General features: G+C 36.0%; 1 protein-coding gene across 6 annotated transcripts in view; it reads left to right on the plus strand.

Annotated features, from left to right (window-relative positions):
* LCOR (ligand dependent nuclear receptor corepressor) overlaps positions 1-23,885 on the plus strand; it is a 137,017-nt gene that overhangs the window by 32,616 nt on the left and 80,516 nt on the right. The window lies entirely within an intron of this gene.

Here is a 23,885-nt window from a genome sequence, read left to right on the forward strand (position 1 = left end):
CTAGCTCCTCTCCCCCCTTCAGTAACCTAGAGAACCAGTTTTATGTTAATTTTATAATTAGGGGATTCCTAGATAATTCAAATAGTGCAGTGGTTCTCAAAGTGTGGTCTAGAGACTCCTGGAGGTCAGACTATTTTCATAATAATACTGAGATGTTTAATTCATTTTCTCAGTAGTGGAGTTTTCCAGGGGTTATTGGACATGATATCATTACTCTGATAGGTAATAGAATGTGAGTCTTGTGTGTGCTCTTGGGGTTTTAAATTTTTGTTTTAATTTTTTTTTAATTTTTAAATTTTTTTTTATTTTTAAGTAAACTCTGTGCCCAGTGTGGGGCTTGAACTCACAACTCTGAGATCAAGAGCTGCGAGTCCTCAATAATTTTTAAGAGTATAGAGTGATCCTGGAGCTAAAATGTTTGAATCTTTTAGCATTAGAATCTTAAGTGTTTCTTAAAAGGCATTCACGTTGACAATTTGGCTTGATTAGGTTCTACTTACACTTGTACTATGCGGTATTTTAAAGTTTATATTTCTGTCAAAAGGAATGCCTCGTTAAAATATTTCTTGATCATTTCTTAATGATTTTAAAGACTGTCATATATTGTTCTAGTCCTTTGTATTTGCTGTTCTTGAGCTACATAATTTCAAGAATCAATTTATCACTGTGTAGTAAGGGTACTATTTAATATAGAATACTCTTCCCAAAGACATCCAGGAGTTTTGGTGTTCTTTTTTAACTGTAATAGCAATTATTTTTAGTAACTGTAGATTCAGAGAAGATTATACAATGATATCTAGTACTCACTGATTACCTAGGGTCACTCATTGTGTAAATAAATACACTTTGGGGTTTTTTTCTTTTAAATATATTAATTTGTACTTACTCAAAGTACTAGTTTTTGTTCTGCACAGCTTTAAGAGATTTTACTGGACTGTTTTATCTAGTCTTTGTTACCATATGGAAACTCTCCATTCTGCATCTCTCTGAACATTTGTAATAATTAGACTAAATGCTGGATTATGCTACTGCTTATACTTCTCCAATCAAAAATACCCATTTGTTTCCAATTTTTAAATCAATCCTCTAGCCATATCGCCTTATATTCTTTTTTCAGCATACTGAGAACTAAAGAAATGTTAACAACATTCTGAAAATTTAACTGTTAATTCCAACTATAATAGGCCAAGAAAACTGACAAAGATGGATTGATTTGATTATTCCGATTCTCACCCCCCCCCCCCCCCCCCCCGCTCGTCCCAGTGGTGGGACGTCCCAGTCTGAGAAAGTCCTCAGACTTTCTGGGATCTGCTCCGTCAAAACTATTTGCATACTTAACACTAAGATGTTATTTGCCCTTTGCACTGTGTTGATATCTGTACTTAATTTAAGAGTGTGGTGGCTAAACTGTAGTGCACAAATCAAGTTAGTGCCACCAAACTATTATAGTAGTCTTTGTAGTCTTTCACTGTCACACACAAAGTAAAAAAAATGCAGTTTCACCTTAGAATGCCCTTGATGAGGCAGTGAGAAATACTGCTTTTACTAAATCTTGACCCCAAGTACATGTTTTGGTAGTATTCTATGTGATGAAACGGGAAGTATGCATAAAGCACTTACGTAGTTCTGAGCTAAACTAGATACTTTTTTCAAGGACCACCACTTTAAACTGTGTTTTTTCAGACTTCAGTATTTGACAGACATTTTCTTAAAAAAATGAAGTGAACCTGTCACATCAAGGAAAAAAGTAAAACAGTATTTGTTGCCAGTGATAACATTCTAGCTTTCAAGAGAAAATTTGGAATATTAGAAAATGTATTATCCTCCACTGTAAGTCAGAAACTTCACTTAGAAAACCTTTCTGTTGATGGGGTGCCTGGGTGGCTCAGTTGTTGGGCGTCTGCTTTCGGCTCAGGTCGTGATCCCAGGGTTCTGGGATCGAGCCCTGCATCAGGCTCCCTGCTCAGCAGGAAGCCTGCTTCTCCCTCTCCACTCCCCCTGCTTGTGTTCCCTCTCTCGTTCTCTCTGTCAAATACATAAATAAAATCTTTAAAAAAAAAAAAAAAAAAAAAACCTTTCTGTTGAGATCTGTGGTGATATTAACAAACATGATTTTTTTTGTGTGTGAGATATTGTACAATGAAATACATTGTTTGGAAAATACACATAACTCAGTGAATTAATACTTTCCAAATGGTCAATACCTGATGTTTACAAATCAAGCATTGGTTAAAAATCCTTTCCAAGTGCAAAACAGACCAGTGTATTTTTTGTAACAAAATTTTATTTTCAAATTGATATGTAGAAAAATTGACATTTTTGTGTATAGTTCTCGGAATTTTACTACATGTGTAAATTTGTGTACCCATCACCACAGTCAAGATACAGAACAGTTCTATCACCCCAGACAGCTCCCTTGTGCGCTTCTGTTGTAATCACCCCTCCCCAAACCTCTGGCAACCTCTCATCTGTCTTTCATTATTGTTTTATCTTCTTGAGAATGTCATATAAATGGAATCATAGAGTATAACCATTTGACACTGGCTTCACTAACTCACCGTAATGCCATGAGAGTCATCCGAGTTGCATCAATAAAAGATTTTATTTATTTATTTGACAGAGAGCGCGCACACGCATGAGCAGAAGGAGGGGCAGAGGGAGAGTGAGAAGCAGGCTCCCCGCTGAGCAAGAAGCCCCATGCGGGGCTCAGTCTCAGGACCCTGGGACCATGACCTGATCTGAAGGCAGATGCTTAACCGACTAAGCCACCCAGGCATTCCTCATTGTTTAAAAATTGCAGTAGAATTTGTCATACATACAATGGAATATTAACTCAGTCATCAAAAAATGAAATCTTACCATTTGTAATGATGTGGATGGAAATAAAGGGTATTACGCTAAGCAAAATAGAAAGACAGTTATTCGTATGATTTCACTCATGTGGAATTTAAGAAACAAAATAGAGGATCATAGGGAAATGGAGGGGAAAATAAAATAATATGAAATCAGAGAGGGAGACAACCACAAGAGACTCTTAACTATGGGAAACAAGCAGGGTTGCTGGAGGGGGGTGGGTGGGGACATGGGGTAACTGGGTGATGGACATTAAGGAGGGCACTCGATGAAATGAGCACTGGGTATTATATAAGACTGATGAATCATTTACCTCTACCTCTGAAACTAATAATACACTATATGTTAATTGAATTTAAATAGAATAAAAGTAAACAGTCATTATATAATATAAGGCTTTTTGTGTCTGGCTTCTTTAATTTAGCATTATATTTTTGAGATTCGTCTATGTTATAGTACATTATCAGTATTTCATTCCTGTATTAGTACAGGCTGCCGTAACAAAAGATTGGATGGCTTAAAAAGATACTGATCTTCTCATAGTCTGGAGGCTGGAACCCAGATCAAGGTTCAGCAGGGTCGTTTCTCTTTTATACTCTTTTCCTGGCTTATAGATGCCCATCTTTTCACTGTGTCTTCACATGGCCTTTCCTCTGTGCTGGAGTGTGAAGGAGGGGAGGGCTCTCTCTGGTGTCTCTCTTTATTAGACACTAATCCTATTGGATCAGCCCCCTTTCTCTTACAACCTCAATTAACCTTAATTAAATTATACATTTATATTGGACGTTAGGGCTTTCAGCATATGAATGGGGGGACAAACATTCTGGCCATAATTCCCTTTTATCACTGAATATTATTCCATTGTATGCTCATGCCCCATTTTGTGTGATCATTCATCAGCTGATGGACATCTGGGTGTTTCTGCTTTTTGGCTCTTAGGAATAATGCATGTCTGAACATTCATGTACAAATTTTTGTTTGAACACCTGTTTTCATTCTCTTAGATTTGTACTTGGGAGTGGAATTGTTAGGACACATGGTAATTCTACTTTAACTTTCTGGGGAACCACCAAACTGTTTTCCACAGCATCTGCACCATTTTGCATTCCTATCAGAAGTATGTAAAAATCCAGTTTCTCCACATCTTCACCAACACTTCTATTTATTTATTTATTTATGTATGTATGTATGTATGTATGTATTTGACACAGAGCGTGAGAGCAGGAACACAAGCAATGGGACAGGGAGAAACAGGCTTCCTGCCGAGCAGGGAGTTGGATGTGCGACTCGATCCCAGACCACATCTTCACCAACACTTCCATCTATCTGTCTATCTATCTATTATTTATTTATTTATTTATTTATTTATTTATTTGACACAGAGCGCAAGAGCAGGAACACAAGCAATGGGACAGGGAGAAGCAGGCTTCCTGCCGAGCAGGGAGTTGGATGTGGGACTCGATCCCAGGATCCCGGGATCGTAATCCTGAACCGAAGGCAGACACCCAACGACTGAACCACCCAGGTGCCCTTCACCAACACTTCTTACATTTCCTTTAAAAACAAAACACAACAAAAAAACCCTAAGAACGCCTGGGTGGCTCAGTCATTGAACGTCTGCCTTCAGCTCGGGTCATGATCCTGGGGTCTAGGATCTCCCTCTCCCTCTGCCTGCTGCTCCCGCTACTTGGTGCTCACTCTCTTTCTGTCAATAAATACATAAAATCTTTAAAAAATAAATAACCGTCCTTGTGGGTATGAAGTAGTATTTCATGGTTTTGATTTGCATTTCCTTAGTGACTAATGATATTGAGCATCTTTTCATGTACTTGTTGGCCATTTGTAAATCTTCTTTGGAGAAATGTGAATTCAAGTCCTTTGCCTATTTTTAAATTGGTTTATCTGAAATTTTGTTGAATTGTAAGAATTCTTCACATATTCTACATATTAGACCCTTATTGGACATATGATTTCAAAAATTTTCTCCTATTTTGTGGGTTTTTTCACTTCATAATATGCTCTGAATCATAGAAGCTTTTAATTTTTATGAAGTTTAAAATTTTTAAATTTTTTGTTGCTTGTGCTTTTGGTGTCATGTAAGAATCCATTGCTACATCCATAGTCACAAAGCTTTACCCTTATGTTTTCTTCTTAGAATTTTATCATTTTCTCTCTTACATTTAGATCTTTGATACATTTGGAGTTTTTATGTATGGTATGAGGTAAGAGTCCAGCTTCATTCTTTTGCACATGGTTGTCTAGTAGTCCCTGCATTGTTTGTTGAAAAGGCGATTCTTTCCCCCACTGAATAGTCCTAACATCCTTGTCATAAATCAATTGACCATTGATATGTGGTTTATATCTGGACACTGAGTTCTGTTCTTTTGGTCTATATGTCTATCTCTGTGCCAACACTGTGGCTTTGTAATAATTTTTGAAATCAGGATGTGTGAATCCTCCAGCTTTGTTTTTGTTTTTTCAACTTTCTTCAAGATTGTTTTGGCGACTTGGGCTCCCTTGCAAGTCCATATGAATTTTAGGATCAGCCTGTCAGTTTCTGCAAGAAACTGCAAGAAAATAGGTATTGCATTCAGTCTACAGATCAGTTTTGTGGGGTGTGTGTGGGGCTGTATTGCCATCTAAACAATACTAGGTTTTCTAATCCAAGAACATGGGATATCTTTCCATTTACTTATGTCTTCAGTTTCTTCCAGCATTTCATGTTTTGTAGTTTTTAGTGTGCAAGTCTTCCACCTCCTTGGTTAAATTTATTCCTAAGTATTTTATTCTTTTTTGATACTATAATAAATGGAATTGTTTCCTTAATTTCGGATTGTTCATTGTTAGTGTATAGAAATATAGCTGATTTTTTGATGTTTCTCATGTATCCTGCAACTTTGCTGAACTTGCTTGTTAGGTCTAATACAGTTTTGTGTGGATTCTTTAGGATTTTTCTATATGTAAGAGCCTGTCTGTGAAAAGAGGTAGTATTACTTCTTCCTTTTGATTTGGATGCCTTTTATTTACCTAATTTCCCTGGCTAAAAGTTCCAAACAGTGTTGAATGAGGTGGCAAGAATGAACATCCTTGTCTTGTTCTTCATCTTAATGGGAAGCTTTTCAGTCTTTTACTGAGTATGTTAGGCATGAGTTTTTCATAGGTGTCCTTTATCAGGTTGTGAAAGCTCCTTTCTATTCCTAGATTATTGAGTGTTAGCATGAAAGAATGCTGGAATTTGTCAAATGTTTTTTCTGTGTCAGTTGAGGTGATCATGTTATTCCCCCCACTTCATTCTATTACTATGGTGATTGATTTTTTTTTAAATTGATTAAGCTACCAAGCATTCCTGGGGTAAATCCATGGTGTATAGTCCTTTTAATATGCTGCTGAGTTTGGTTTGCTAGTGTTCTGTTGAGGATTCTTGCATCTGTATTCATGAGAGATCTTGGTCTGTAGTTTTCTTGTGAAGTCTTTGTCTTACGGTGTCAGGGAAATACCAACCTTATGGAATGAACTAGGAAGTATTCTTTTCTCTTCCATTTTTTTGAAGAGTGAAGAGCGTTGGTATTATTTCTTCTTTAAATATTTGGGAGAATTTATCAGTGAAGCCATATGGGTCTTGGCTTTTCTTTGTCAGGGTTTTTTTTATTATTATTATTAATCTCATTATAGATCAGATTTTTATTTCTTCTTGAGTCATCTTTGGCAGTTTGTAGGAATTTGTCCATTTTAATTTTCTTTTTTAAATCTCTGCCTTTTATTGCCTTTCTTTTGCTTGCTTTCCATTTAGTTTCTTCATCTTTTTCTAGTTCCTTAAAGTACAAGGTTGTTGATTTGTGATATTCTTTTTTAATGTAGGTGTTCACAGTTGTAGATTTCTCTCTGAGCACTGCTTTTTGCTGCATCCCATATGTTTTAGTATGTTGTGGCTTTTTTTAATTCTTCTCAATGTATTTTCTAATTTTCATTGTGATTACTTTTTTTGAGTCATTGATTAAGAATGTGTTGTTCAGTTTCCACATATTTGTGAGTTTTCCAATTCCCTATTATTGATTCTAATCACATTGCGTTATTGTTGAAGAAGAGACTTTGTATGATTTCCAACTTTTTACTTTTATTGATACTTTTTTTTGGTGCCCTAACACGTGGTCTACTGTGGAGAATGTTCCATGTGCACTTGAGACAAATGTATACTGCTTTTTTTGGGTGCAGTGTTCTTTGTATGTCTTTTAGGTCTAGTTGATTTATGGTGTTAAGTCCTCTTTCCTTTGTATCTTTTACCTAGTTGTTTCATCCATCATTGCAAGTGAGGTGCTGAAGTCTACAATTATTGTTGAGCTGTTTCTCCCTTCAGTTCCGTCGTTTTTTTGCTTCATATGTTCTCGAGCTCTGTTGTTAGGTGGATTTGTGTTTTTAATTGTTAAATCTTTTTGATAGATTGACTTATATATCTTTGTCTATTGTAACAAGTTTTAACATGTATTTTGTCTGATATGGGTGTATACACTCTTATTTCTCTTGCAGTTGCTATTTTCATGTACTGTCTTTTCTTTTACTTTCAACCTGTTTGTGTCTTTGGATCTAAAGTGAGTCTCGTAGACACCATATAGTTGGATCATGTTTCTTTAATCCATTCTGCCTATCTCTGCCTTTTAATTGGAGAGTTTAACCCATCCATTTACATTTAATGTAATTACTGTTAAGAATCTTTGTCATTTTGCTATTTGTTTTCTACATGTCTTCTATCAGTTTGTTCTTAAAGTCCTCCATTACTGCCTTCAAAGAGTGTTATATAAGTATTTTCTAGTGTAACATTTTAATTCCCCCCTTTCTTTTACTGTACGATTTTACAGTGATTTTCTTTGTGCTTGCCCTGGGGATATATAATTAACATCTTAATTTATAAAATTCTACTTCAAATTAATAACAACTTAGTTACAATTGTATACAAAATACTTTGCTCCTGTGTAATTCTGTTCCCTTATTCTGTTATTGTCATAAATTACATCTTTATATATTTTATGCTCAGTAACATAAATTTTTCTAAAGGAAAAAGATTTACTATAAAGATTCAGGTTTCACATCATGACAGATCATAAAATTGAATATCCTTCTCTCTCTTTTTTTAAAAGATTTTATTGATTTGTCAGAGAGCGAGCGAGCAAACAAGCGGGGAGGGTGACAGGCAAAGGGAGAAGCAGGCTCCCTGCTGGCTCCCATGTGGGACCTGATCCCAGGACCCTGGGATCATGACCTGAGCCGAAGGCAGACAGTTAATTGACTGAGCCACCCAGACATCCCTTGAATACCCTTCTCTTGATGAAAGTTCAACTTTTGCTTTTTTTTGTTTGTTTGTTTAACTTATCCTGCCATCTTTTTTCTTGTGCTTTGCTATTACTTTCACCCCACCTCTTCCTGTCTGTGGTTATATTGACAGATTCCCTCCCTCTCCCTAGTAGTTTAGAAAGTCTACTCCTATACAGGCTGTGATGATTAACATTAATTGTAATACACTCTTCAACTTTACCATCATCTAAGTTGTATCTGTAACCTTCCTTTCCCCCACTTCCCAAGTACAGTTAGCTGCCCATCCTCCTGGGTAGAAATGTGGCATTTTATTTTCCAGTTTTCCTTGTTGATTTTCCAACCCATCAACATAAACTTACTGTTATATGTAGTTGTCTTTTAAATCGTAAGGAAAAAAGAGAATTACAAAACACAAGCTTTTTCCTCAAACACTTCATAATATAGTGCTTCTATTATAGTGTCAGATACAATTCCAAACAGTTTGAAAATATTTAATTATCTTAATTTTTTTTAGATCAAAACAATTTTATAGCCAAGGAAAGTGAGGAATAAATAAGACAACTTACCTAAGGCCATAGAACTGTTAAATGGCAAAGTCAGAAATTTGAACCTTGGTTATCTGGCTCCAGAGTCCTTGCTTTTAACTACTAGTCTGTTAATTCCTAAGTACTAGTGTAACACCGAGTGTAGAATTCAGTAGGATACATAAAACATATGCATTCATGTTGAAAATTAAGGACAGATAAAGTGAAGGATATTGGGAGTCATTTGAAAGGAAAGATAACAGTTGGGAGGGACTTTTGATCTGTGTGGCCTTGAAGACAAAGCAGGATCAAGACTATTGAGATTTGAGAGAAGGCTTTTTAGACAGAAGGAACAGGATGAGAAGAGGGATTAAGACAAGCAAAAGCAAGTTGTATTCAAGAAACAGAATAGTTGAGTGTGCTTGAGGGAAACTGGGAGAGTGAGTGTTGAAACAGTTCATATCTAGAATGATTTAAATGCCGTACTTCATAGTTTGGATTTTATTCTGCAGGCAGTAGGTAGTCCATTGAACGTTTTTGAGCAGAGGAAGACTATTAAGAATTTACTTTCTATGTAAATGTGTATATAAAAATCAAAAGTCTAACTCAAACTTTGGGTGTAATTTAAAATTTTCTAAAATATGCGGAAGCTTATTTCAGTAAGTTTGATCTTTTGTACTGCCATATATTAAGGTATGTTGGAAATGTGTTATAAAGTAGTGCTTTTTTTAAACATGCATATTAGAGATATTTAAAGAAATGTGTTTGATTATATTGAAAGGGATATGGTTCCCTTTCAAGATCATCTCTTGTATGAGAGGTGGAGAGGTAGGATATGCATTTATTTTTTTTTTTTTAAGATTTATTTATTTGACAGAGGGAAAGAGAGAGACAGACAGCGAGAGAGGAAACACAAGCAGGGGGAGTGGGAGAGGGAGAAACAGGCTTCCCATGGAGCAGGGAGCCCGATGCGGGACTCGATTCCAGGACCCTGGGATCATGACCTGAGCTGAAGGCAGACGCCTAATGACTGAGCCACCCAGGCGCCCCGGATATGCATTTATTTTAATTACATGCCATGTACTAGTTCAGATCAGCTGTAGTATTTTTTGAGTATTTACAACTAAGTTGTTTGACAGATGCTGGAAATATAACCATAAATAAGACCTGGTCATACTTCAGTCCCTTTTTTCTTCCTAATTGATAAACACTGGAATACTTCAGTATTCAGTCCTCTTCCCTCTTTTCATTTTATCTGCCCTCATTAACCAAATGTGATCTCATCTAGTTCTAAGGCCTTAAATTCTATCTGTATTTTAATGATTTCCAATTTTATATCCTTGATGCCAGTGTATCCTTTTAAATTCAAACCCGCCTATTCAGTTGCCTTCTACACATACCCACTTTGGTTTCTAAAAGGCATGTCAGATTTAACATGTCCAAAACTGAACTAGATTTCTCTCTGCCGAAGTTGTTTTTCCTTTAGTCGTGTCCATCTTAGAATGTTACATTACCATTCACTCAGTCCTCAAACCAAAAGCCTAAGTATTGTTGTTTTTTTTTTAAAGATTTTATTTATTTGAGAGAGAGAATGAGAGATAGAGAGCATGAGAGGGAAGAGGGCCAGAGGGAGAAGCAGACTCCCTGCTGAGCAGGAAGTCCGATGTGGGACTCGATCCCGGGACTCCAGGATCATGACCTGAGCCGAAGGCAGTCGCTTAACCAACTGAGCCACCCAGGCGCCCCTAAGTATTGTTTTTAACACCTTTCCTTCCCATTCCACACTCTGTATCCAGCCCCTACTCTCTACCTTCATGACTCCCATACTAGTTCAAGCCACCATCATCTCTTGCCAAAGCTATAGTAATAATAGTCCTTTAATAATGTTTTCCTCTTGGGACACCTGGGTGGCTCAGTCAGTTAAGCCTCTGCTTTGGCTCAGGTCATGATCCCAGGGTCCTAGCATCAAGTCCTGCATCAGGCTCTTTGCTCAGCAGGGAGCCTGCTTCTCCCTCTGCCTGCCACTCCCCCTGCTTGTGTGTGCTCACTCCCTCTTTCTCTCTCTCTCTGACAAATGGATAAATTAAAAAATCTTTAAAAAGTAATGTTTTCCTCATAATCAGTTATCTGTGCACCCACCTGGGAATCTTAAACAATATAAATCTGATCATGTTACACCTCCCCCAGTACCCAAATGTAAAACTAGTTGATTTCTGTTAAATTCAAAATCCTCACCATGGCCTACAGGATCTTGCCTCTCGATTTCTGACTTCATCTCCTACTTTCTACCTTATTCACTTTGCTGATACTATATCAGCTTTCTTGCTCTTTCTCAAATATACTGTAGCTCATACTGTATGCTGCTCCAGCACTGTTCCCTCTGCCTAGACTGTTCCTGTCTTGGTTATCTATGTGGCTCACTCCCTTACTTCATTCAGTGCTCAAAAATGTTGGCGCTTAAAGTCTTTAAATGACCTCTCTAAAGATTCTCCTTCCTGAGTCTCTGCCCAACGTTACTCAGTGTTATCTGTCAGTCAGGGTTTATCAGGGCTTATCAGGGCTTAGTTGTTATCCCCTTACTCTGCTCTTTTCTTCTTCAACCATTACTTCTTTTACTTACCCTTATCACACATCATCATCATCATCATCATTTATATCATTTGTCGTCTTGTCAGAATTAAAAAGTTCCGTGATAGGAACTATTGTCTGTACTGTTCACAGCTGCATCCCTAGTGTCTGACTCTTAGTGGACACTCAGTATCTATATAGTCCACCAAGAAAAGGAGGCTCAGAAACAATAGAAAACTTCTATTTAGTCTAAAAAAAAAAAAAGAGCAAAAGAAATTGCCAATCTCCCACCTTGTCGTACATTTTTAGTATGTTTGAGAAAATATGTAGTAACAAAAGGCTATTATGAATTCAGTAATGCTTTTTAAGAAATATGTATTTTGTTCACAGCAAAATGGCATTTGGACAAATAGTGGCTGTACATACAAGCACATTTTTATTTAATTTACAAACAGTGCTCATATGGATTTACTGACCTTGTAATGATGGAGTTCCTCTAAGGAATTGTGGCCCACAGATTGTGAACTCCTGGTGTAATTGACTCATTCCTAATCAACTTCAGATTTGCATTTAAATGGCTTCTTTTTAGCATAATTACTCTACCCAAGACAGTTTGATGTAACAGAAAAAATGAACCCAAACTGCCCTTGGATTTCCAAAGAACTAAATTCATCTGACCTAGCTACTTACTATCTTTGTGCTTTTGGTTACTTAACATCTTGGAATCTCATTTATGGCATTATGTATGTAAATATAATTATATGAAATTATTTTGGTAATGTTCCAGCTACTCAGTACGTATTCCTTTCCCCTTCTTAATGTATTAATACCGTTATTTTTCAGGACCTCATCTTTCTCAGTTTCTGTCTTTGCTGTGATTACAGCTTTGTACAAAAAAAAGTGTTCTGTCATCTCCATGGGCCAGCAAAGCAAGCCCTTAATTATGTTCTGGTTTTAGTTCACAGATACAGGGAACTTAGTTGAAGTCAAGCAGAAAATCATCTTTTCTTCTATCAGATACCAGTTACTCTTCTGTTTTTATTTATTGTATTTAACTATTTCTTTGGGTCTTCAACAAGCCAGACACAAAATGGAGTCATTCTGAAATCTCAGACCACTCAGGTAAATATGAGAGTATAGGAATTAGGAAGGGTGTGTTTACAACCATTCAACAAACATTTATTGACTGCAGTTTAAGAAACAGGCTGATATTAAGAGAGAGACATAATAGGCTCTGGTTCTTTGCACAAAATCTAGTGGATAAAATGCCAAAAAATAACTATAGAATAGTTTATAAGTAGTAGTATAAGCAGCACTGGTGAGGATGTTCCTAACTTTGCCTGAGGCTTGAGGGATGAGATAAGGATGCCTTAGAACAAACTAGATTGAGGGTTGCAGGAGAACATTCTAGGTAAAAGACATGCTGTGCTTAAAAGGCATGGAAGTATTGACATGCACGTAGTGATTGATAAATCAGTTCTGACTAGAGCATAGTGTATGTAGACCGAAAATGGTGTCATGGGAGATTAAAAAGGTAGGTTGAGACTAGACAGACCCTCAGTGTTGTTGGATGTCATCCAGGAATTTGAAGTCTTCACTAGTATCATTGGAAACCATCAAAGGTTTTTAAAACTGAGAAAAGATGGGAGAAGTTTGGCAGCAGTGTGAAGGATGGGTTGTGCTGAAAATGGTCATATAGGGGATGCTGAAATAGTAAAATTAATGAAAAGTTAGAAGAGGTCATTAGTAGGCAGTGGATGAATTCAAAAGAGCCTGGGTTGTAGAATTACAGTCCTGGTTTTAAACCTTAGGCTCTGCCTCTTTGCAGTTGTATGAAAAAATTAGCTGCTTTGGTTTTCAGCTTTCTTATCTGTACTAGGTAGTAATAATATCTACCTGACAGTGTTCCTCTGAAGATGTGTTATAGTGGGTATGAAGTACCTGATACAGGGCGTGCTTGATGCCAACTAAGGACTCAGTGGTAACATGAACATGTAATTATTAAGGTAAAAAATGGTGAAGGCCTGAATTTAGGGGTGGAAAAAAGAGAATAGATTTGGGTGGATCTTTCTGAATTGGAATGGATAGTACTCACTGACCAGAAGACTTGATGACTGACTTAGGGAAAAATGGAATCAGACAGACTTAGATTTGTAATCTGCATGATTTAGGGTGAAGGATTTAGGGATGCCGTTTTTCTGGTAAGGAATAAAGAAGGAATCACTGGTTGAGATGAGGTAAAAGGAATGAAATGATTTTGATTTGGACTTTTTGAGGTATTTGGGATGTCTTGGTGATGATGTGAATGAAGCAGGCAGTTAGAAATAAGGTCTGGGGCAAGAGATAAGAGATTGGAGAGTTATCAGTATATGCATGGTAGCAGAAATGTGTGTAAATCTTAATGGCAGGGCATATATTTTAAATACATCCTCTGTTCCCACACTGCTGAACTCTGTAATAACACTTGATTGGTTCTTGTTATTAAATGTGAGATTTAAAAAATAATATCCTTTAGGTTGGCTTTGTATATAAAAGATAATGCATACCTTGATTTCTACTTTAATGTTCACTTTATTTAAAGTTACAAATGTAAAACCTAGTTTTCCTACAATATGGATCTTATTCTAATTTTAAACTTGTAATAAATATTTGTTTAACTTTTTAAAACATTTTAATTTGTAACTATGAATTAAAATTTTTATGTTTTCTCTTTAGATATTTAACAATCTCCCTAAGTACTTAAGTAAATCGTGGGAGTCTAATAATTTGAAGTTATAAATGTGATTGTCTTAAGTTGTACAAGTATCTAAATACAGTGTGCAAACTTAGTAAGATTTCAGCCTAATTCAATTGTACATATTAAATTAGAATTACAAGGTTATCTCTGTAATAGGCAGCATTTTCTTTCTTTCTTTCTTTCTTTCTTTTTCTTTCTCTTTCTTTCTTTCTTTCTTTCTTTCTTTCTTTCTTTCTTTCTTTCTTTCTTTCTTTCTTTTTCTTTCTTTCACAATTTTATTTATTTATTTGGCAGAGGGAGGAGTGGGAGAGGGAGAAGGAGGCTCCCCACTGAGCAGGACCCCGATGTGGGTCTCTCTTTCCCAGGACCCTGGGATTATGACCTGAGCTAAAGGCAGATGTTTAACTGATTGAGCCACCCAGGTGCCCCTAGGCAACATTTTCTTAAAACATTACACATATTTATCAGACGTGCTTAGATTACTTAATGGCTTTATTGAGATATAATTTACACAGCTTACAATTCACCCATTTTAAGTGATTTTTATTATATTTACAGAGTTGTGCAACCATCACCAAAATCAAATTTTAGAATGTTTCCATCACTTCAGGTAAAAGTATTCTTTTGCAGTCATTGCTATTTTCGCTCCTACCTGTAGGAAACCACTAGTCTCTTGTTTATATAGATTTGTCTTTTCTGGACATTTCGTATAAGTTGAATCATATAGTATTGTGGTCTTTTTTTTCCGGCCTTTTTCACTTAGCATAGTATTTTGAAATTCATTCATCCATATTGTAATAACATTCCATTGTATAGATACGTACTACATTGTATTTATGCTAGATTACTTCTTAATACAAAATAATTAAAGGTTTACTTCTCGTAAATCATTATTTTACTTAATACTTTGTTTTTAAAAAAAAAAACAGGAAAACCTGAAAATAAGTGAACTAAACTTCTGTCTTAAGTTAGAAAAAGAACAACAGAATAAACTCACAAAGATAATGAGACTTAAAGTGAAAATTAATGAACCGAAAAACAAAGATAGGATAGAGAAGATAAAAAAAGTCAAAGGTGGGCGATGGGGAATAAGAAAATAATCTGACAAGATTGATCAAGGAGTAAAAGACAAATAATATTACAAAAATGAAGGCTAACTAGAGATAAAGTAAAAGATTTAAAAGATAAGAGATTTATAGCATTATTTACTATAGCCAGAAGGTGGAAGCATCCTAAGTGTCCATAGATAGAGGAATAGATTAAAGAAAATATAATCTGTGTATCAGTGGAATATTATTCAGCCTTAAAAAGGAAGGGAATTCTGTCACGTGGTACAGCATCCATGAACCTTGATGACATTATGCTAAGTAAAACAAGCCAGTCACAGAATGATAAATACTGTGAGATCTACTTAAGAGGTACTTAGAGGGGCGCCTGGGTGGCTCAGTTGGTTAAGCGACTGCCTTCGGCTCAGGTCATGATCCTGGAGTCCCAGGATCGAGTCCCGCATCAGACTCCCTGAGTCTGCTTCTCCCTCTGAACCTCTTCCCTCTTGTGCTCTCTATCTCTCATTCTCTCTCTCTCAAATAAATAAATAAAATCTTAAAAAAAAAAAAAAGAGGTACTTAGAGAAGTCACATTTCATAGAGATAGAAAATAGAATGGTGTTTGGCAGAGCTGGGATGGGGGAATAAGGAGCAGTTGTTGAATAGTGTTTCAGTTTTGCAGATAAAAAAGTTCTGCAGATGGATGATGTAAAAACTACAAATATACTTAATGGTACACTTAATGGCTAAAATGGTAAATTTTATATCATGTATATTTTACAAGTACAAAGAGGATGAAGGAAAATACTATCAGTTTTATGTCAATAATTTTGAAATTAAAGAAAAGAAAAATAAAACTTTCCAAAACCGACTCAAGAAGGAAATAACAAAGCTTGAACGGTTCTCTAACTATTAAATAAGTTTAATAGGGTTCTTCTCTCAAAGAAAACACCCCAGATGGTTTTACATGTGGGTTTATCTCAACTTTTAAGGAAGAGTGTCTGTCACCTCTTCCAGAAAATAGAAAAAGAGAGAATAGGGCCATTTGGGTGGCTCAGTCGGTTAAACAACTGCCTTCGGCTCAGGTCATGATCCTGGAGTCTTGGGATCGAGTCCCGCATCCAGCTCCCTGCTCGGCAGGGAACCTGCTTCTCCCTCGGACCCTCCCCCTTCTCATGTGCTCTCTCTCTCTCTTTCTCTCTCAAATAAATAAATAAATCTTAAAAAAAAAAGAATATATCTCAGTTCTGTGAAGTCAGATACCAAACCCAAATAGAGATAGTATGAGAAAAATTACTGGTCCATTTTACTCATGAAACAGATTACCCTCTGGGTGGCTCAGTAGTTAAGTGTCCAACTGTTGATTTTGGCTCAGGTCCTGATCTTAAGCCCCTGGGATTGGGCCCGCATTGGGCTCCTCACTCAGCAAGAGTCTGCTGGAGTTTCCCCCGCAACCCCTGTGCTCCCGCTAATGCTCACATGCACACTCTCTCAAATCTTTTTTAAAAAAATTACCCTTTTAGGAATAGTAAAAATTCATTATTTTGTTTTATGCTTTTATCCTTGAATTCTTCTTTTTCTGATATTGTTATTGCCACCTAGTAATTTATTGCTTTCTTTTTTCTAATGTTTTTCTCTTTGCCTCTTCAGTTTCAACATATCTTTGTCACTGTAAGCTCATTATAAACTGTATATTGCTATACCCTATGTCACAACGTTTTCACTTAATTAATCCAGTCAATTAATATTTATCGTGATGTGTACCTGTTTGGTATTATTCCTGAAGTTGTTTTTTGTTTCTTGTTTAGTATGCTTTGCTTTTTGTTTAATTTTTAATTTTATTTACTTTTATAGTTGACCTTTTTTGTTACTGTTCTTTATTTCCTTGGGTGGTTTGGAAATTCTTCAGCTTTACTCATACATTTTAAGCAAATTTATCTTAAACTTTCATTTTTTTTTTTAAGATTTTATTTATTTGACAGAGACACAGCGAGAGAGGGAACACAAGCAGGGGAGTGGGAGAGGGAGAAGCAGGCTCGCCGCTGAGCAGGGAGCCTGATGCAGGGCTCGATCCCAGGACTCTGGGATAATGACCTGAGCCGAAGGCAAATGCTTAACGACTGAGCCACCCAGGCACCCCAAACCTACATTTTCTTAACGTCAAAGATTAATGACTATTATAAATTGCCCCCTTATCCCACATACACACTTGATTTTAACATACTTAAGCATATCTTATTCTTACTTCTTCACCTAAGATTTCGTTGTAATAATTTGGGATGTTATTCCTAAATCATTCATTTTAAAAATTATATTGTGTTCATCTATTTAAAGAGTTCTTTTTTATCCATTATATTAAACCGAACCCCGGGGTTTTAGTAACAATTATTTACACTTAACTGTTAATTTTACTGGTATATTGCTTACCATTATTTTTTATATAAACAGTGTTTTCTTAGGAGGTCTTTGTTCTGAATAATTTTTTATTAGCTGAACTACTTTAACTCTTACCCCAGAGTGAATGCTGTCCTGCTTTTCAAATCAGAGCATATCTAGTAATTTCTTTTACCCATGTCTTTGAATAATAGACTGGCTAAAAAAGTGTTTTGTTTTTGTTTTATACTCAGAATTTTGTAAACATACCTCCATTGGCTTTTAGCATTTCCTTTTACTAATGAAATGACTGGCAGTCTAAATCTCTTTTCTATTATTCTAAGTAAGAAAAGGAAAGTTTTCCCCTTATTTGGAACTTTTAAACTTTTATTCTTGAAATTGAGATATTTTTGCTAGGAAAGTACTATATATACATGCTTTTTCCTCCCTGAGTATTCTGCCTCAGTATTTCTCAGAGCCCCTTTGCTATGAAGACTCAAGATAGTTTTCAACATTGGAAAGTTTTCTTCTTGTTCTCCTTCTGCTTTCCTTTTTGAAAATTTATATTCTTTGCTTTTTTCTTGTTCTGGAAATTGTGTTTTACATTATTGAATGTCCTGGCCACCTCATGATTTCTGTGGCTTCAGATTCACCATATATTATGAGGACATTTCTTTAGTTTTTTAAGTCACTAATTTATTATATATTTTTCTACATAATACCTCTGTGTAGTTATTTTGACAAGTTTTTTTTTCCTTCTCTACTAAGCACATATTCTTTACTTTTTTCAAAGTAGCATGCTCTTTTTAAAATGCTGTTCTTCCCTGTCTCAGTAGAAATACTATTTATATTTTTTCTTCAAGTTCTAGTATTTTTTCTTAATTCCATTTCAGTTTGGGCCATTAGTTGTAATTAGATTATTGTTTTTCTTCATTGTATCTGGTCAGGTTTTTTCATCAGTTCTTGTGCTGAGTAATTTGGAGGGTGGTAAGTGTGCCAGCAATTGGGCTCTTCAGAGTGCATGGGCCAGGAGCAGATGCTCAGGGAGAGAGAAAGAACTCTTAGTGAACACAGTTGTCCAGCACTGGGCGGGGAGGAGGTGGATTGCCTTAAGTAATGAAAAGAGGAGCCTGTTTTTTTTTATTATCTGTAGAATCCATCCACATTTCTTTGGTTATATGGTACACTGGGAAAGCTGGAACATTAGTAAAAAGTGATTCTTTACCTTATATTACCTTGGATAAAATATAAAAGATTATATCATCTGGTGCTTTTCAGTTGTTTTAGAGCTCCCTTATAATGGAGTTCAGTGTGCTGGTTTCAAGTTTTACACCTGAGTTTTAAGCAAAGAACTCCAGACATTGTCAGTCCCCCTTTTACCAGGATATTAGTTGATGATTGTTACCAGCAAGCTATTTTATCAAATAATAATATTCCATTGGAGATTGAGCTCTTTTATACCAAACACCAGGTTTTACAAGATACCCAAGGATCTTGATGTAAAAATTGCTAATTTTCTGATGTGCTCCTGGTTTTCCTTGAGACCTCTTTGTCTCTCAAACTGCTAATCTCTATACTGGTTTCCTCAGAGAAAAGGTTCCCAAGACTCATGAACCCTTTTTTTCATTCCATCCATAATAGTTTCTTTATTTCAAAAGTACAGACTATATTGCTTACTGAGGTTCGCTTTGTATTTGAAATGCCCGTCTTGTTATTTTTCATAACCTGCTTTTCCTCTTTTGGTTACAAATAAAGAGGTAGCGAGCATGATTGATTGATCTGTATTTATTTATTTATTTTAAAAGATTTTATTTATTTATTTGACAGAGACAGAGCAAGAGAGGGAACACAAGCAGGGGGAGTGGGAGAGGGAGAAGCAGGCTTTCCGCGGAGCAGGGAGCTGAGGAACCTGGGATCATGACCTGAGCCTAAGGCAGACGCTTAACGACTGAGCCACCCAGACGTCCCTAAGCCTTTTCTTTTCATACATTTATGTCTTACCTGCTCAAGGAGATTTAATGCTCCAGGAAGGCTAGGCAGGTCTTCCTGTTTCCCTTTTTTTTTTTCTCTTATACTAGGATTCTATATGCCTGGTTTTTAGTTTCTGATTAATCATATAGTTCTCAAAAACAAAGATAGAAGATTAAAATTTTTCACATATTCCCTCTTCGATCTAAATCATACTTGCAGGGCTCCTGGGTGGCTCAGTCGTTAAGCGTCTACCTTCAGCTCAGGTCATGATCCCAGGGTCCTGAGATCAAGCCCTGCATCGGGCTCCGTGCTCCACAGAAAGCCTGCTTCTCCTTCTCCCACTCCCCCTGCTTGTGTTCCCTCTCTAGCTGTGTCTCTCTCTGTCAAATAAATAAATAAAATCTTTAAAAAAAAAAAAGGCTTAGATAGCCTATGATAAATTTTATTTGACAGAATACTTGCATAAACAGGGCTTTGCATGTGCAGAAAACGAAACATAAACAATTGACATTTATTTAAAAGGAGAGAGTGATAAGTGAATTCTGAGGATAAGAAAACTGGAAACCCAAGCTTCATGAGGGCAGGTACCATGTCTGTTCACCATTGCCTGCTCAGTGCCTGCCGCTGTCCTGCTGGGTGGTAGGCTGTCAGTTAATATGTATTAAATAAATATGTATTTGTTGAACAAACTGAAGAGTGCCTTGAAGGAGATGATATTTGGGCAGAGATGAGGTGGAAAGGCTTGAGAAAATAGGAGGTAGAAGTGATGACTAAATACATCAGAATACCAGTGTGACTGGAGCTGAGAGAATGAGCACAAAGCTCTGGGAAATAAGGCTGCTAATGGTAACTTGGAGCCAAATTATAAGCAACTTTGATTATTGGACTTAAGAATTTGGGATTTGTTTTTTAAACAAAGTAGAATTTCTCTGAATAGATGGTAGCATTGTCAAAAAGCAGTGTTTTAGGAATAGTCTGAAAAAACACAGTGGAGGTTGCTGTGAGGAAGAGACTGGAGACCAAGTTTGGGACCATTTGTGATGTTGGATAGGAATTCTTGGGACACTAGTTATGTCCTATAAAATTATTAATATTTTCTTCTATGTAATGTATTACATAAAGATGCTTTTCAAGCCCTAGTGTTTGAACATAATGACATAGCTGTCTTTTTCAGTATTTATTTAATTTTCCATGGTATTTTGTTATTGATCTCATGGCTTTTCTGTGAGATCATGGTATAAATTTTGAATACATTTGTTCTTCCCTTATTTGCTTTTTGTTAATGTCAAGCATAGCACACGAGCCATTTCTTGTTGCTATGCAACTGCTAAATTCAATATTTAATATTCATAAAACTGAGTAGCATTAAATTCATTTAACAGAGGGTAGCAAAATATGGCTTTACAATTTCTAATTGATAATATTTGTGAGGTTTAACGTATGTTACAGATATGAGCAAAATAGGGGTGACCTGTTTACAGTTGCTTTTTTGATCAGAATTATTATGTTTAAAGCACCAGTCTTTTTCTTGTTTGATTCCTTTTGGTCTTTTCCCTTTCATGGCTTTTTGATAGGTGATTCAGTTTTTGCTAGTGTCTGTGTGTTATTGATGAAGTTTTTATTTCTTATTTCAGGTTCTGTTATCTTTTGTAATGTTTATAAATTTCTTTTTCAAAGCTTTTTTTTTGTTTTGAGTATTATTTCTTGCTATATTTACATTTTTCCTTTTCAGGAATTTATACTTGTAAGTTTGGAATTTGTTGTAATTTCATACAAACCCAAGTGAAAGCATATTAGATAACGCTCTTTGGGACAAGAGCCACCTGTAATCTCCTTTAGCTAATTGCAGTGCATACTTGGTACTTTCAAGATAATAAAATGCTTTCATTAATATTTGTAAAATAGGAGGGTTTTAGAATTGGAGACAAGCTATGGGATTCGTTTAAGGGAAGAAAAAAAAAAAAACTAGTGTTGAGAATATCTAGTTTGTAGGCCCCAGATAGCTAGGATCTAGCAATTCCTTTTTCGTTTTCTTTCCACCATCTCCTTAACCTCTAAACCCCAGTTGAACCCTTTCTCCTCCCCAGTGTGGGGAAGAGAGGCCATAGTAAATTAGTGGAAAATGTTCTAATTATAGTAGGCAATAATAAACAGGCACAGATAACTCCAATTTGCTTGAATAGGTAGCTTGCTTTTGTTAATGTCCTTGGAATAATTTTGATGGGAAGAAATTAAAGAGAGTTGAGAAACAATCGCTCCTTCATAATAAATGAAAAATCTAGAATCTAGAAAACAGTGTAGAAAAATCAGCTGTTTAACTACAGTGTAGATAATGCAAACTCTAGAGATTACTCTGTTGAAAAAATGGCTTAATACTGTGGACAAAAAAATCCCTTACACTGCATTATTATTCTTAAATTTAAATCTTTTTTATTTTTTATGATCTTATTTCTAAGTAATCTGTACACCAGCATGGGCCTCAGTCCTACAGCCCTGAGATCAAGAGTCTCATGCTCCACTGACTGAGCTTGCCAGGCATTCCTGTATTATTTAATGAGATAAAATACTGTCTCTCTCTCTTTTTTTTAAGATTTTATTTATTTAATTTGACAGAGACACAGCGAGAGAGGGAACACAAGCAGGGGGAGTGGGAGAGGGAGAAGCAGGCTTCCCGCTGAGCAGGGAGCCCGATGCGGGGCTCGATCCCAAGACCCTGGGATCATGACCTGAGCCACCCAGGCGCCCCTAAAATACTGTTTCTAAGGACCATCTTTTCTACCCCTTTATCTTTCAAACCCTTTATGGTGATTGTATTTGTGGTAAGGAAATGCTAACTCTGTGTGTGGACCTCATGTATCCACTTGGGTATAGTATTTTAAATTAGTGGGTCTGTCTCCCTTTTGAGCATAAGAGTACTTAATTTTATTTTATTCTTATTTTTTTAAGATTTTATTTAGTTATTTGTCAGAGAGCGAGTGAGCACAAACAGGAGGAGCGGCAGGCAAAGGGAGAAGCAGGTTCCACGCTGAGCAAGGAGCCCAATGCAAGACTCAGTCCCAGGACCGTGGGATCATGTCCCAAGCCAAAGGCAGACGCTTAACCCATTGAGCCGCCCAGGCGTCCCTAAATTTTTTTTTTTTAATTTAAGTTTTACTCAACATACAGTCCAATATTAGTTTCTAGAGTAAAATTCAGTGATTTATCACTTACATACAACACCCAGTGCTCATCACAAAATGTGCCGTCCTTGATACCCTTCACCCATCTATCCCATCCCCCCACCCATATCCCTCCATCAATCCTCAGTTTGTTCTCTATCGTTAAGATTTTCTAATGGTTTATTTCCCTGTCCCTTTCCCTCCCTCCTTCCCATATGTTCATCTGTTTTCTTTCTTAAATTCCACATAGGAGTGAGATCATATGATATTTGTCTTTGACTGACTATTTCACTTAGTATAGTAATATATCCACGTCCTTGCAAATGGCAAGATTTCATTCTTTTTGCTGGCTGAGTAATACTCCATTGTAACTTTTTTTTTTTTAATTATAAACCTGTAAGTGATAGTAGACTGTACATAGTGCCCCAAAATACATTGTACATACTAGAAATTCATTAACACTTTTTGTATTTTCTTAATTACAGTAACATTTTTATGCATTTGAAAGGTACTGTGTACACTGAATTTATGCACAAGACATATTCTTTCTGAAGCTCATGCTTTAAGTACATATGGATTCATGGACCCATTGTAACTGTTTGAGCTCCCAATGAGGTCCATAGTTTGGGAACCACTACTCTTAACCCATTATTTCTGTTATGTTATATAAAGGTACAATCTGATTCCTTTCTTCTTTTCCCTTCCTTTTTCTCTTAATGAACCATAAGAAACAGCAAGATGGCCAAGATTTTTAAATTGTTTTTCATTGAGTTGATCGGCAATATTTGAGGTAATAAATCAGAAAAGTGTTTTTTTAATACTGGTAAAGGGTGATAACATTTAAATATTTATGTATAGGTATATTTGAATTTTTTGTGTGTATAATTAGTGAGTTCTACCTTCATAAAAGAACCAACAAGTAGTTGTTGTGGCAGTGTGAAATAATTACAAAGGTGTTTTTCTTTTAAAATATTATGTTAGGGCCTCTTTCTTTATGATAATGGTGTTCTCGGTGAGGATTTTCCTTCTTTAAAAACTGTTAGTTTGAAAAACCTGTGATCTCAGTTGATATTCAGAAACATGCTATTTAGGTTAATCTAGAATGCTGTGGAAATTTTGAAACAATTTGACCTTTTATTGGGAAAGGTGCCTTTTTAAAAATCGAGTTTGGGCATTTATGCAAAGAGGTATTTGGGATTTTGTAAAATGGTAAGAGAACCCGTGAATTTCCATTCTTTCATTGGTTATTTCTAGTGTTGTCTGTTTTGTATTGTTCTTGAATGTGCTCTGAATTTGTATTGAATGTTAATGATGGACAGAAATGCAAATGTTTCTTTTAAATTTGTCA

The sequence above is a fragment of the Zalophus californianus genome, chromosome 15, assembly GCF_009762305.2.
Source record: "Zalophus californianus isolate mZalCal1 chromosome 15, mZalCal1.pri.v2, whole genome shotgun sequence".
Lineage (NCBI taxonomy): Eukaryota > Metazoa > Chordata > Mammalia > Carnivora > Otariidae > Zalophus > Zalophus californianus.